The sequence below is a fragment of the Nannospalax galili genome, unplaced genomic scaffold, assembly GCF_000622305.1.
Source record: "Nannospalax galili isolate Female #2095 unplaced genomic scaffold, S.galili_v1.0 scaffold69, whole genome shotgun sequence".
Taxonomy (NCBI): domain Eukaryota; kingdom Metazoa; phylum Chordata; class Mammalia; order Rodentia; family Spalacidae; genus Nannospalax; species Nannospalax galili.
The window spans coordinates 2,199,737-2,216,838 of NW_008360297.1; the positions used below are offsets into that span (position 1 = coordinate 2,199,737).

Below are 17,102 nucleotides of genomic sequence, written 5' to 3' on the forward strand. Positions count from 1 at the left end.
CTCCTTCATGATCAAGTCCTTGGAGACCATTCTGATTCTCCTTTTGCACCTGGCACATGTTTATTTGGTACCAGAGAAAGGATTTTTATTTTAGATTATGCATGTGGCTTTGCACCTTTATTCTATCAGAATCAAACTAAATGTTATTCCACAACACTCCATAAAGTTAATGATACAACGTGACTAGAACCCTTTCCTGAAATATGACATTCTTCAGGGACTCTAAATGTATTAAAAGAACTGTATGTTAGGGCCAAATCATACCCCTGGAGTCACATAGAAGTTCCACAGGTACTTTTATTCCAATGACATATATATTCCTTGGTTTCTGTGAATTCAATCAGAAGGTTTATATGCAAAACCTCTGAAATGCCAGAGGTACCATGGCATAGGATCTGGGAGCTGCCCATCTGAGCAGTAGAACTCAAACCCACACTAGTTGCAGACAACAAAGACCTGCTCAAAGCAGAGAGAAAAAGGAAAGACTGCAGATTAGAACATACATTAGAAAGTAAGTTCAACTTCCACCACTGTGACTCAGTGAAGGGGAAAATTTTACTAAAATAGAGAGCTACTTTGCATTAAGTTTGATGGATATTTTAAGTTGTTTTAAATCAATAGCTATTGGGGGGGTGCTGGAAAGATGGTTCAGTGGTTAAGAGCACTAGCTGCTCTTGCAGAAGACCCGGGTTCAAATCCCAGCACTCACATAGCAGCTAACAACTGTCCATCACTCCAGTTCCAGGGGATCTGACAGCCTCTTCTGTCCTCTGCAGGCATTGCACGACATGGATGCACTTACCTCCATGCAGATAATACACATATACACATAAAAATAAATATATATATATATTAAAAATCATTTGCTATTAGCTATTTTTTAAAAGTTTGTATTTTCTTCACTAATTAGGAAATTTGGCTTGTGATGTAGTATAATGGTAGAGTCCTTGTGTTGGGGGCACCAAAATTTTATTCAACCACCAGCATTGAAAAACAAAATCACAAAAAGATTCAAATCAGAAATTTAAATCACAAAAGCTTTCATTTTATTTCCCAAATTTAATCTGTGTTTGTTCTGATCATAACACAGTTGAATTCATGTGGGGCATAATACTCTCTATATATAGGACCTGGAAATATGCACATTTCTCTGTGTGTTTGTGTGTACATGTGTGTATGAGTGTATATATGTATATTTGTACATATGCATGTGTTTGTATGTGTGTATGTGTATCGGTCTCTCTCTGTCTCTCTGTCTCTCTGTCTCTGTGTGTGTGTGTGTGTGTATACATGTACTGAGATAGGGCAGCCAATGGCAGACTCTCGCCCACAAAGAAGAGCATTGAGAAAACGACTTAACTACAAATAAAAGGCTGGTAATAAAATGTGGGGAGCAAAAGGATATGCTATTATAAAGAAATTCTCAAAGGATCTCTTTTCCACCACCCTATATGGCTATATCCCGTTTTCTGTCATCCATCCTTCCCACATACCAGACATCCAGTATCCTGACTTTAGAGTCCAAGAGAGGCATAGTCATTGTGGAAAATATCAGGACCACAGTGAAGAAGAGAACTTTTTAAAGAAGGAGCAAATATTGAGGTAGTCACAGAAACCCTAGGCTGTGTGCGCATCTCCCTGTCTTCTAGCAACTCTGTAATCCCAGCATTGAACTTGAGCATGACCATTATTTCCTCCTCTCATCATCTCGTAATACAACCATTGCAGCACAGATAAAACTCCCAATGTCAACATTGTTTTTGCTTTGCTTTCTGATCAAGACACATTCAATCCAATGCTATCACACATTTAGAGCAGATGTTCCTAAAAAGGATAAACCAGGTGCTTAACATATTTTATTCCAAGGGGTAATTTTAGAAATTATTGCAATCAATGAGCTAATAATAATGGTGGTAATGATGAGGCCAAGTTATTATTACCTATTACCTTTAATCATCGACAGCAACTCAATTGAACATAATTAGAGACATCATCATAAATAACGTGGAGCAGATGGAAGATGCTGGGCTTTTCATTTCCAGAACTGAGTGAGGAGGTTAATGATAGAGCAATGGGCTTAAAGAATGGGCCATTTAAGGCCCAAATCCACACTGCTCTTGAATCTTCCCTGTCTGATACCCATAAAAACAGCATTTCATTTAAAAGAATATATTGCAGCCAATCTCATAGTTTCAGAGTCTACTCATTAGATTTGCAACAATGTTCTCCACATCACTTATTACAGGACCCATGGTGCAGGGTAAACTGTGGTCTCATTTGTTCCTTTCTTCCAATTTCACTGGCACAAGAAAAAGACAGTAATAATATTTTGACCTTCCTCAAACCTCCCCAGTTCCTGAAAAGTATGCCTCCAGGCTTTTTACCTTTAGAAAACATGTGAATGTCTTACTGAGTCATTTAGCATTAACTTAGTATCTTAGATGAAATACAGCTAGAACGATAACTTCCTTTCCAGTAACTCAGTAAAACAAATACTTCCTATGTGATGGTAATTATTTTATAGGTGCAGTGGAGTACACAGACCTGAAAGACATAGGTGTTCAAATGGGGAAAATACTTCATGCAGAGAAAGAATCATGGGCTTAAGTGTTCAATACCTGCCTACCTGAACTAAATTCCATTGATTCTAAACGGCTATCTTGTTAGGAGCTCCCTGTCTGTGAACCAGTGACAGTATGTGTTTTCTTCATAAAAATCACTCTATCTTGGCCAGCAAGATGGTTCAGCAAATAAAGACACTTTCCACCAAGCCTGCTGACCTGAGTGGGATTCCCAGAACCCATATGGCAAGAAAGAAGTAAGCTGAGTCCTTCAAGGTTTCCTTTAAACTCCACATAGGAGTAATGGTACATGCAACCCCACTCATGCACACACAAACACAAAATAAATGAAGTATAATGTAATAAACATTTATTTAAAAAATACTTTTTCTAACAAGACTGAAGGTGTGAATGTCTTCCTGCCTTAGCCACAGCTTTTGAGAAGATACTACAGTAGGTGTACCTTTCTCCCTCTTTGATCTATCATAGGCTAAACACTGTACAAAGATGAGTTGTCATACTTCTAAAGGAATTTTCATTCCAAATTAGCAGATGAGGTAACACCAGAATAAAGTCCTGGAAGCAACATAGAATAATGCCACTCAAGATCAGCCAAATGGCCAAGGAAACCTGAGGGGAAGAAGCGAATCCAACTGACCTGGAAGGATCTTATGCAATTTGCATCATCTCTTGTGTTTTGGTTCCATATCAGTCGAACAGGAATTACAGTTAATCCTTAAGAACCATAGAGAAAAAATATTCTTTTTAAAAATGGTTTTTCAATAAATGTACTCATTACCACTCAAAAACAAATACATAAATGTTGTAATGGTAATCATACAATGAAATGAAATAGCAATGATGCAATCATTCATGTTCTTTCATGTTTATGGTCTTCGAAGGGAGTTTTTACTCAAATATCTCCCAATTAATAAATGCATATGCTGTATAAATATGCCCAAGAGAATTTTCTCTACTTATGCCCACATATACCTCACTATAGAACCTGAAAACAAGTCCACTTAAAACTTTTACAGAGCTGTAATCTTTTAAAAAAGTATAATTCCCATTAAAAACCAATAAGAATTTGGTATAAAAATTAATAGCAGGATATAAGCTTATAGAGTCTTATCAATAACATCTTTATAATCTGTTGGTCTCTTTGAGATGTGCCAAACATAATAATGATTTATTGATGGATATACTATTTTGGAGTATAAAATTTTATTTGTGTTTTCCTTTACTCAATTAGTAAGTCTTATTTAAGTTAATATCATCATGAGATTTTACTTAGTAATGGCCAGATAGCCTAGCCAAAGTAGATACTTTAATTTGAGTTATTTGACTAAATGTTCTAATTCTCCATTTTACTTCATGAAAATAAGGAAATTGAAGTGAAGAATCTGTAAATTGAAAAAGCATTACTACATAATTGTTACATACAATGTTCTATGAATGCTAGGTGAAGGGAAGTAAAAATAAGAATTCCAGAATCTCAGTCTTCACTAATATTACACCTTAGGTGAAGTGAGAGAAGATTCGTGAACATATACAAAGCACCCATGACACAGCGAAATGGGAGAAATGAATGCAAGTGTCTATGAAACCTCCAAGAAGGAAAGAATTCTGTTCAGTTAAGCAGATGATAAGGGGGTATGGAAAGGGTTGTCCGTGGGAGACTTTGGACAAGACAGGTTGAAAGAGTTTTCAGGGTTGACATCTCAGAGCTAGAATCCTGACTGCATGTAAAGGTATTAGATATGATAAAATACAAGCATACTTGTTTTACACTGACACCCCCTAAAAAAGCTTGAGCTATGATAAAGAAAACACAGAGAAAGTACTTAGCACCCCTCTGCTTTTCTCCCAGAAGCAGACCATTGAGAAATTGAGTCAGAAAGATGAATTGGATGCACCCAAATTCTTGCATGTGTGTGTGCGTAAATGTGGTATGCATGTTCACATGTGTGTGGATGCATGTGGGCAGGTGTTTGTGTATATGCATATGGAGGGCACAAGATTGAAGTGGGGTGTCTTCCTCCACCATTCTCTCCACTTTATTTACTAAGTCAGGGTCTCTCAATGAACCCAGAGCCCACAGATCAGCTAGTTTACCAACCTTGCTTGCCCTGGGCATCCCCTGTCTCTACCTCCTGAGTGCTGAGATCCTACTAGACCATTACACCTGCCAGGCTTTTATGTGGGTGATGGGAGTCCAGATTAAAGTCTTCACACTTGCACGGCAAGTGTTTTATCAACTAAACCATCTCCCCAACCCTGATCCAAATTATTTGGGTGTTAAGTATCACATGAAATACTTGGGTTTAATTTGGTAAGCCGTGAGAGATCATTGAAGGTCTTTTGGTCTTTGTTTTCATATTTAGTCAGTGGCCCATATTAATGTTTTATTTAGCATTATTCACCATCTCACCATCTCACAGCTAGTTGCTCCCTAGCCCTGCTCAAGCATACCTGGTATTCTTGCTGAAGCACATTCTTCCTGGCACTGCATGCCAGAGCTTCCCCCTCTAGGACAGAACCCTGTAGGTTCCCTGTCTATGCCCCCACAAGTCATCAGCCACAGTGGAAATATGTTTGCATCATCCTTTAGTTTAAACTCATCAGTACACTCCTATAAGATAAGGTATGTTACCTACGTGTCAACCCAGTAATCCCCTCAAGCATATATCCTCTGGAGGATTCGTGCTCACCCCCTAGAATTCCTCATTAAATTCCCTGATTTCTCACATCCCCATACTTTGGTATCCATCTTTGACAAATAAACTCAGATGTCACTTCATCTACACAGCATTCCCTGGTGAGCCCCAGCCTCGCCTCTCTTCTTCACCATAGCACCAGTATGAGCTCTGTGATCCCATTTGTCACATTTCCCTAGTCCATTTGTATTACCATCTTCCTTGTACACTAAATCGCACAGTTCTTTCCTGCTCTCTGCAGCCCTAATGCAGTCCTCAAGAGAGAGGGAAGGGTTAGAGAAGCTAACTCATATATTTTCATAACACCAACTTCCTGAAGCAACTAAGAGTAAAGAAATTTAGAGAAAAAAAATGTGCATGACAGTGGATTGAATGTAGGTTTGGAAGTGGCGGGGGGGGTTCTGCTTTGAACACAGAAAATGTGCCTTTGGCATCCACTGCAATCAGGACCTGCCTTTGAGGCTGCAAGTGATTCTGATTAGAGGGAATGGAGGATGGAGTCGCCCTTCCTTTTCATTTCTCAGGCCTAACACTCCCATCTCTTGATAACTTTCTCCAAGATGACTCTGAATTTCTTTAGTCCCGTCTCTTATCCAAATAATTTCTTGGACAATAACTCACATTGGGCATATCTTCAGCTCCTCTATCTCTGCATGTGTGTGAGCTGGGGGAGAAGGAAACAGAAAGTGATTTGCAACCTGGCCTTGGAAGGAAAGAACTGTCAAGGAGACTAGAGATTGTTTTTGTTATTACTGCTTTGCTTTCAACCTGGGTCTGTTTATTGTTCTTGTTCTGCCCCTCGCTGATGCGCAATCCATTTCCTCTTTGCAAGTGTGAAAGGAAACCTGGCAAAAGTTACCCTTACAAGAGTTTCGAATTGGTAATGGAATCGTCCTGAGATGCCACAGGACATCTGTTAGATATTTGGAGCTGCTGCCCATCCTGCCTTGAGGGATGTTGAAGCAGGCAGGCTCCCTTCTCCCTGGAAAGCTATAAAACACCAAGAGATAAGAAGTGGCAGCAAAGTGTTAGTGATGTCTGCTTAAAAGAGCAAGTACCAGAGCCTGGAGGATGTGTGGTTCACAGGGGAAGATCAGTTCGGTGTTCTTGACCTCATGTTTATGCAGAACTCGGTCAAGATGCAGAAGAATAACAGGTCAGACCCAGAAACTAGTTATGGGATGCAGCTGTTCATTTGCATGAGGAATCTGTAGGTGCTCTGACACTTCTACCACCCAGGTTTTAAAATGTCATATTACACAAATTTTAAAAGAACATTCTTGGATGCATTTACTGTTTCTAGACATAGCTGGTCTAGTGAGAATGCCAATAAATTATCAGAACGCTTTCATTTTCTTACTACAATACAAAACTTACCAGTGGAAAAATCAATTCCAGAGAGGAAGGGAAATTGAAGAGAAAGAAGAAAAAGAATGAGAGGACCAGATGAGTGAGGTGTGAGATACCCACAAAAGGGAGCTGTAAAGAGGAGCACCAGAGAAAAGTGGCAAGCAGAGGAAGATTAGCCCTGGTAAATGCAACTGATAAACCCTAAGTAAGTCCAGAAATCCTTGAAGCAAGGCCACAACAGATGCACAAAAGCAGCCCCCTCCCCTTAAAAAAATTCTCATTTGGAAATTCAAAGAGGTCATCAAAGTAAATAAGCAAAAATATATTGGGAACAAGACTTGAGCTGTCAAAACCAAATTCAGAGTCATGAAGGGATTCTGAAAAAAGACAGATGTAAGAAGTAAAGAAAAAGTAAGAAAAGGGCAGAACAATAGAGGTAGAGGAAAAGCCAGAACCAAACAAAAGTTGGAATGTTTGTTTTATGAAGTATTAATAACTCACAAAGGGTTATTTGTCATTGCTGAATTTATAAATTTATTGCTCTATATTAACAAGAGACCAGAATGTCCAAAATCATTGGCTCAGAGATTTTATAAATGCACCTTCATGAAGAGGACAGTGACCGAAGTTGACAGGCGGTCTCGTTGTGAAAGAGGAGAAGAGAGGCTCTAAATCTGCCTGTTCCCACACTTGCTGCCCTGATAATGGCCACAAAGTGCCTCTGGGGCTCAGGGAGACTTTGAAGTCTAAAAAAGTTTTGGATGGAGAAAGAGGAGTGGCTATGGAAAAGAGAAAGAGAATTTATTACGGGGATCTTTGGGGGGTTTCATATAAAAGCTTTACATTAACTTTTAATGCAAATGAAATTCTGTGCTGTCACCCACTGTCTTAACTTGATTGCTTTCGTGTCTGCTGAGTACTTTCCATATCACCACGGGCTAATCTCTGATCTTTGCAATCTTATTAAAACAACACAGGAAGGAATTGTATGCTTCAAAGTTCAGTGTGAGTCTTCAGAAGGCAGGGAAATGGGCACCATCAGATCATTACTCTACATATTGTTGAGAGAACGAGACATAGGGATGTTTTGTGATTCTGGAACTTGTTAGGGTGCCTGTCCATGAGGAGGGCCTGCTTTCAGAGAAGCTGCCTCCCAGATGCCCTTTTCTCTTCAGTCTGAGGCCATGGTGAGAATGTGGTCCTGTGAACTCTACCTGGACTTCTTACACCAACAGCCATGTTCCATGGGCTCTGCCCACTGACTGCCCTTCTGGTGAAGGCCTCACCTGGCTCTATTCTAGTACTCAAGGTCTCAGAAGGCTTTCCAGCTGCCAGAGGCTGACCGGTGCTCCTTTTCTGGCTCTCCAGAATCCTCTCCACTGCTCTTCTCTTAGCACAACTGACTTATCACATCCTCCTGTTTATCTGTGTCTTCCTCAGCAGACTACCAATTTCTTGATGACAGTTGACTTCACCTGTCACACAATTCTTGCTGAATTAATAAATTCATTCACATTGAACACACAAATTATTGCACTTGACACAGGGACACAGTGGAAATGACAAGAAATAATGTTCTAGTCTTCCAGAAGCTTCCCTTCCAGCAGGCTGGCAATCATTAAATCAATAATCACACAGGTACTATGAGCGTGTGAAGGAAGGTGGCCAACCCTCTCCAGTCTTTTCTGAATAAGGGATGTTCAAGTTAAACTTTGGAAAATTCATAGAAATCCCTGAGGCAAACAATGAAGGCCAGTTTGAGGAAATTTGAGGACAAAGAAGAGGAAGATGTAGTACAAAGGCCCCAAGGCAGAAGGATCAGGGCATATTGAAAGAACAGCTGAAGTCCAGGGAAAAGGGAACAGAGTCACATGAGATAGGAAATGAGTCTAGGACACAGACGAGTGTGCTCACACATCCCATCCTCGCCTCACAATTACCGCAGTTAACATTCCTTCTTATGTATTTATAATAAATATATAAATATAATAAATATATAAATGCACAAACTTGGGGACTGGAGAGATGGCTCAATAATTAAGAGCACTGGCTGCTCCTGCAGAGGACCTGGATTTGATTCCCAGCACCCACATGGTGGCTAACAGCCATCAGTATTTCCAGTTCCACAAGATCCGATGCCCTCTTCTGACCTCCACAGGCATTGCACACCAAGGGATCACTTACTTACATGTAGGCAATACACTCATGCACATAAAATAAAAAATAATAAATAAGGCCTTGTTGCATTACTTACCCCAACTCTTAGCTTATCGAGGAGAGTAACTGGGACCCGTGTCTTCTTCCATTGCCTTCGCCTCCTAACCTCTAGCTACCATGCCTGCATGCAACTCCATCAACATTAGCCAGGCTGGTATTCAGATCAGCAATGCCTGTGGGGAGCTCTGCTGTCTGGAATACGACAGGCAGACTGATGGCCAGATGCCAAGTAAAAAGACCATTGGAGGAGGAGATGACTCCTTCAACACCTTCTTCAGTGAGACAGCTGCTGACAAGCATGTGCCCAGGACAGAGCTTGTAGACCTGGAACCCATGGTCATTGATGAAGTTCACACTGAAACTTACTACCAGCTCTTCCACCCTGAGTAGCTCATCACAAGCAAGGAAGGATTTGCCAGTAACTATGGCTGTGATTACTATACCATTGGCAAGAAGATTATTGACCTTGTCTTGGACTTAATTTTCAAGGTGGCTGACAAGTGCTGAGGTCTTCAGGACTTCTTGGTTTTCCACAGTTTTGGTGGGAGAGCGGGCTCTGGGTTCACCTCCCTGCTGATGGAATGGCTCTCTGTTGATTACAGAAAGAAGTCCAAGCGAGAGTTCTCCATCTACCCAGCCCCTCGGGTTTCCACCACTGTCATTAAGCCCTACAATTCCATTCTCACCACTCACAGCACCCTGGAGTGCTCTGTGCCTTCATGGTAGACTACAAGGTTATCTATGACATCTTTCAAAGAAACCTCAATACGGAGCGCCCAATTTATACTAACCTTAACCATGTTGTTGGCCAGATTGTGTCTTCCATCACTGCTTCCCTGAGATTTAATGGAGCCCTAAAAGTAGATCTGACTGAATTCCAAACAACCTGGTGCCCTACCCCCACATCCACTTCCCTCTGGCCATATATGCCCCTGTGATCTCTAATGAGAAAGTCTATCATGAGCAGCTTTCTGTAGTAGAGATCACCAATGCCTGCTTTGAGCCAGTCAACCAGATGGTGAAATGTGACCCTCGCCATGGTAAATACATGGCTTGCTGCCTGTTGTACCAAAGTGATGTGGTTCCCAAAGATGTCAATGTTTCCATTGCCACCATCAAGACCAAGCACAGCATCTAGTTTGTAGACTGATACTCCACTGGCTTCAAGGTTGGCATCAATTATCAGCTTCCCACTGTGGTACCTGGTGGAGACCTGGTCAAGGTACAATGAGCTGTGCGTATGCTGAGCAACACCACAGCCATTGTTGAGGGCTAGGCCCAACTAGACCACAAATTTGACCTAATGTATGCCAGATGTGCATTTGTACACTGATATGTGGGTGAGGGCAATGAGGAAGGGGAGTTCTCTGAGGCCCATGAGGACATGGCTGCCCTAGAGAAGGATTATGAGGAGGTTGGTATGGGTTCTCATGAATGACAGGGTGAGGAAGGAGATGAATAATAATCCATTCTTTTCAACCCTATAGCATGTCACACTCCCAGAACTTCAGCTTCAACATTAGCTGACAGGCATCAGTGTTTGCTGAGTAGACTGTCTTTTTTTCAATATGATCATGCCCATCCTTTCCAAGTAAACCTGCAAAGTTTTTCCCTGACGTGTCAAGGCAAAAGACTTAAGAAAAGAAGCTTCTTTGATGAGTGGTGGCTGGGATACTTATCTGTAAATATAAGGATCCATATTTTACACATAGGAAGAAATTACATTTGACTAGTGATGTGACAATCTTGGAGTTTTCTCTAAGATCAATGACCTCTCAAGCAATATGTATTTGCTTGTGTTTATAATACCACACATGAGTTTACCCCAAAAATAAATAAATAAATAATAAGTCATTAAAAAGAGAGTGATACAAACATGTGGACCTGCATACAGCTCTCTACCTGGATAGGACAGGGTTCCCTCATGGTTGAAAATTCATGCTGTTGAGATCAGAGTCCCTTTAATTCCTGGCTCTGTCACTTGCTAGCTGTATGCTAGAAAAGCTTCTGCCACCCCATCTATCAAAAAGGAAATAAAAATATTATCTACCAGTCAGATGTAGACCAAGTTTGTAATACCTGCTGCCATGGGGAGTTCTCCTTAAATGTTAGCTGTGAGTTGTTGTGAAAGTCAAGAGAAGGCAGATGTGGGGCTACGGAGATGGCTCAGTCAGTAAAGTACTTGCCACATGTCTTACTTTTTCTATTGCCATGATAAAATACCCTGAAGAAAGCAGCTTAAAGAAGGAAGGATTTGTTTTGTCCCATAGGTTGAGGGTTTAGTCTACCATGGTGGGGAAGTCATGGCAGCAGGAGCTTGAGGTAGCTGGCCACATTGCAGAGCTGTAGATAAACTCTTGTGCTCAGCTTGGTTTTTTCTTTTTTTATTCAGTCTCGTATCCTACTCACAGTAGATGGGGCTTCCCATCTCAGTTAACTGAATCAAATAATGCCCCATAGGTGATTTTATATATTTTTAAGTTGATAATCAATATTAATCTTCATGCCATGCAAGCAAGAGGACCTGAGTTCAGTCCTCAGAACTACAAAGAAGCCATTAGGGAATGGAAGAAAGATCTTAAGGGGTGGTAGAATATAGGTAGTGTAAAGAGGGAAGGAGGATTAGAAAGAGGGGATGAGAGAATAGGACAGAGCAGAGGGTAAGTGGAAGAATAACTGACACTAAGGCTGCTTGAAAGAGCCATAGGGAAACCTATTGTTTTATGTTTCCATACATATGTTATATATATATATATAGTTTATATATTTATAGATAACTTTTATATATTTAACATATATATGTATTATATATCTATATAGCAAATATATATCTCCAAAGTTACTAAACAAAAATCCAAGTGCCAGTTGTGGGATACCTCCCTTGGAATTGTTGGTCAGGGGGACCCCAGTAACTTCCAAAACAAGATAGATTGCAGAACAGTGTTTTCTTGATGTAACATGGCCTGCACACTCATGAACACACAGCAGTTGTGGATGGATGCACAAGATCAAGCCATCAACATTCCAGTGTGGGTAGAGAAGGAGATCTTGGTGCCCCTGCCCTAGATGAGGAGCTGTTGGCAGTTGACGGCTATTGGGGCAGGGAAAGTCCATTTTCTTCAGGAGTGTGGCACCTGGTAGGTTGCCCATGCTCCAGTGGGTAGCCATACATCCGTGAGTTTATAGGCAGTGTTAACTGAAACCAATTTTTTTTAAAAAAGAAGACAAGAGTGTTGGGGTCCCAGGAGGAACTGGAGGCAGGGAGTGGAGGGTGATATGATCAAAATACATTGTGTACATGTATGAAATTCTGAAAAAATAAATTTAAGATGTTATATTTAAAATTGACTTTCACTCATAAGATCAAAGACTAACTCTTAGGCATGACATAGGTCTCATAAGATGCCATTCTATCAATTAAATATATGTTATTCCAAAGCATATGGATTTGATTTTTCTTTCAATTTAGAAAAGACAAGAATGGAGAAAAATCTTGTAAAAAAAAAGAACTTTGAGGTTTTATTTCAAATCCAGAAAACACTTTGTTTTTAAAGTTTCAAATATTTAGCAACAATTGGCAGAATCAGCTATGCTCTCCCCTGATCAATTGGACTTGTTGATGTTACTGTGAATGGAACTTTACTATGTTGGGAATCTACATTGTAAGCAGTGAATTCCATTTGTTTGTCAGTAGGGTCCCAGCTACAGAATAAATGTCTATTCCAAACTCTGACAATGTATTTTTCTTTCCACTTCATACTTCTAGAAATCCCTGCAAATACACTTGGTGTATAAGGTGCACACCATGGGGCTGCTTTGGTTACAGATCACAGGGAACAATGTTAACTGTGGTAAATGACAAAGAAACAGAGTTCAGAGATTTCACATCCACATTTGCTCCAATCTGCCTCGTGATTTTACTCCCATCATTTACATCTGGGGTTGTGTTTTCTGATCTATGAATATGGTTGTAAAGATCATCCTCTAATGGCTGGGGATGTAGCTCAGCGGTAGGGCACTTCCCTAGCAAGTACAAGGCCCTGAGTTCAAGCCCCAATAATGCTAATAAATAACAACAACAACAACAAACAATTACTCTGCAGCACTGAAACCCATACAGATTGATCAGATAGAACCTTTCTGAACCATAATCTCTCCAATCTTCCCCTGGATTCACCGTTTTCATTCTCTAACCTATAAACACAAATGTCATCCCCCATCAGCTGGAATTCCTCTCTGAAGTTTCCATCATCATGCAGGGTACATCACTTAGGAAGTATCACTTAAGAAATCTTTGCTATTAGAATGAAAGCTCTTCAAGACACAGAACGTAGGCTTATGTCTTAGGCATTGTTTCTGTTAGTTCTTTCATTTCTTTGTTCCAGTCCACAAAGGCTTTTTGAACATATATTCTTTTTTTACTGTTTTATTTGTTTTTATTTTTATGTGTATGAGTGTATTGCCTGAACGTCTCTAAGTGCACCCATGTGTGCAATGCCTGCAGAGGTCACAAGAGGGTGCCAGATTCCCCTGGAGCTAGAGTTATGAATGGTTGTTAGCAGACATGTGGGTGCTGGCAATTGAACCCAGTTCCTCAGCAAGAGCAGCCAGTGCTCTTAACCAGTGAGCCATGTCTCCAGCCCCTGAACACATTCTTGCACACATAGATCTCAAGGGCTAGAAACTGAAAGGTGAAAAAAACCTAGTCTCCACTCTAAGGGAATTCACAGCCAATTATAGAAGCAGATGAGGACACCAATTACAATATAATGTGGTCAGTCCTGAGCTATAGGAGCGCCATGAGAGGGGAACAGGGAAGAAGGGAGTCAGGACCGGAGTCTGCCTGGCGTTGTAGGGATGAGCCACTCTCCTCCCAGAACTGTGGAAGAAAGGCTTTAACTAACTTTCCTTCCTTTACATTGAACCTGGTCTCTAACAAGTATTAACATCAAGCCTAAACTTCTCTTCCTTCCAAAGGAAGTTTATTATCACCACCCACCAAGCACCAGAGATGTCCTGCAGGCATTTCCCACAAATCCCAGTGACCAAATAACTACACACCTTTGACCACACACCCAGGTGGTGCTACATATATAGGCCCCATAACAGCAGCTAATGAATGGCTCTCTTTGGCTGCATAAAGAGCAAAGCCAAAGTCACCCTTGGCACCCACCTTGAGTTACAACCCTAGCTTAGAGCAACCACAAGTTAAAATCTTCACTACCTCAGCCTATGTTTTTTGTATATTCACACTTAGAAAAAATAATAATCCGTACATCTACAGGATGTTTCACACATTTTACTAAATTCCTCACAATCCATCACTCTATTCAAGTCAAACAACTACTCATTTAATAAGCGGTGTAAGGAAAGCCTTTTTCTATATTTTAAAGGTGAAAAGTCTGGGTCTCAATGGCTCAAACCAAAACCCAATTTTCCAGATTACTCTGGTGCCCTAAATTGGTACCACACTACCAGAAAACTGCATAGCAAAGGACAGGATGACATGTAGCACTTACTTTTCATATCAACCAATGTTAACTTAACCTGGACCATCATCAAGGCATAGAGCTGGGTGCTGGAATAGGAGGAGCCTGAAATCAAAGCACCGTAATTCTCAGAAACATCCAGCTGGGAAAAGAGATAAAGCAGGTGTGCAATCATTTACATGAAAAGGCCAAAATGAAGCAAGTGTCACAAAATCACCTGACTTGGGAGCCTCACCCTTCTGTAGTTCAGTGCTATGTCTGGATATGTAAGAACTGACTCTCAACTGACAGGCCTTTAGAGGCTGTATAATCCAATCCCCTTACTCAACATGCAGATGCAAAGCCAGTAGGGAAGATAATTCTCTCATTGCCCCACAATTAGTTAGCAGCAAAATTCAGAATGGCACACAGAACTTCTAACCTCATTATTCCTCAAAAGACCATACCCAAGATGGCTACAAAAGACCATTACCCAAGATGGCTACAACACTGAGATGTTCAGGTACCAGGGCAAATTTCTCATGCGTAGAGTGGAAGATGCTGAAGGAAGAAAAACAGAACAAAAAATTGTTAGTAAGTGTATACTTCCAAAGATGCTCAAGTGTATATGCCCAGGAATGGTATAGCCAGGCCATATGATACTCTATTTTTAGCTTCAGTGTGCTTAATTTTGTTTTGTTCTTTTATGTTTTTGCTTTTTTTTTATTTTATTACTGCTCTATTCACAATAGCAAGAAAATTGAATTGGCCTTGGTGGCCACCAGCAGACAGATGGATAATGAAAATATGGTACATATACCTAATGGAATTGTATTCAACTGTTAAGAGAAATTATGAATTTTTCAAGAAATAGATGGAACTGGAAAAATTATGTTAAGTGTGGTAACCCAGGCTCAGAAAGACAAGAAGCCATGTTCTCTCTCACATGTGACTCTCTCTCTTTCTCTCTCTCTCTCTTTATATATATATATATATGTGTGTGTGTGTGTGTGTGTGTGTGTGTGCATTTATGTGTCAGTGGGGGGTAGAATCAGGAAACTAAAAAGGGGCCCATGAGACAGGAATAAAAGAGGATTTAAGGGAGGGAGGTGAGGAAGGCAATAGAACATCTGTTGTATGAAAACAGAAAGGGGGATACTGAGGGTGGAGGTATATAAGTGGGGATAGGGGTTAGGGACCTAGAGGAGAGGAGCAGGTGCACCAGGCAGGATCAACCCAAAGTAAATATGTATGAAAATGCCATGATGAAATCTATTACTTTGCATGCTAATCAAAAAATCTAATTTAAGAAAGAAAAAAATTAAGTTTGGCAATATTGCTTAATGGTGTAGCACTCTGCTAGTATGTGCAAGGCTCTGGAAAGAAAATGAAATTATATGCATTTAGCTCTTAATCTGCTTGATTATCTCCTGGTTTGTTCTTGCATGTTTCAGTGGTTCATTTCTTATTGTCGGTAGATGCCATTCTATTTATGACATACCACAACTTATATATCCAATTCACTTGTCTATGGATTCTTGGTTTCTTTGAGAATATTTTTAGCTATCAATTCTATTTTCTTTGTTATCTTACTAGCCATAAGTTTCTGTTGCAATGATTGCTTAGTTTAGGATTCAAAGCACACATGTTAATTTATCACGGTCTACATTCAAGAGATATACCGCTTCATACACAGTATAAGAGCTTTATAACAGTACATTTTCCATGTCTTCCTTTCTGGTCTTTGAGCTGTTGTCAGACATTGTAGATTTATGTTTGTTATAAACACCACATTAAATTGTTATTTTAAACATTTGAGTGCCATTCAAAGAGATTTAAATACAAGAGAAAATTACTGCATAGGCCCCGTCTCCAAGCTCTTCGTTCCCTTCTGCAGTTTCTTGTTTCCACCTGCGACCATTCTCTTGGGTCTGAAGGACTGTTTGCCGTACTTTGGATTGCAGGTCTGGTAATGGTTAAGTGCTTCCATGTTTGTATAGTTGAAAAAAGTCTCTTTGCTTTTATTGTTTAAAGACATTTTTACTGGATATAGAAGTCTCGGTTGGCAGGCAAAGTTTGCTCCATAGTGTTCTCAGTATGCTGCTCCCCTGTCCTCTTGCTTAGATCATGTCCTATGGGAAAAAAGTCGTCCTCTTTCTATTTGTTTCTATGTGTCTTCTTCTTTCTCAATGCTTTTAAACTTTTAAAAAACAAATTTAGTTTTAAATATATGTACTCATGTGTGTCTGTGTGTGGGTCTGTACATGTGTGAGTGGCACCCAAGGAGTCCACAGAGGATGTTTGATCCTCTGGAGCTGAAGTTATGGACAGCTGGGAGCCACCTAACATGGGTTCTGGGCACTGAACTCAGGTCTTCTGCAAGAATAGTACACACTCATAGCTGCTAAGCCATCTCTCCAGTCCTTCGCAGTCAGTTTGAAAGTTTTCCTTTATCACTGTTTTTCAGCAGTGCTACAGTGATGTTCTTTTGCACACACACACACACACACACACACACACACACACACATTCATGAACTTATGTCTGGGGTTTATTGAACTTCTTAGAAGTATTTCAATGTTTCCATTAAAATTGGGAAATGTTTGACTATGATATCTCCAAATGTGTTTGAGTTTTCTTTTTACTTCAGAGTTCCAAATACACATTTTTTTGGTTGTATGACGTTTCACTGACACTCCATTTTTTGTAGTCTTTTTTGTATATTTGTTTGATCAATTTTCAAACAGGGAGACCTTGTCTCAAAAAGACCAAAAAAAATTGTCTATTAT

General features: G+C 40.2%; 1 pseudogene; it reads left to right on the top strand.

The window, feature by feature from the left end:
* The first annotated feature begins 8,962 nt into the window (after positions 1 to 8,962).
* Positions 8,963 to 10,307, top strand: LOC103726586 (annotated as a pseudogene).
* Positions 10,308 to 17,102: the final 6,795 nt, after the last annotated feature.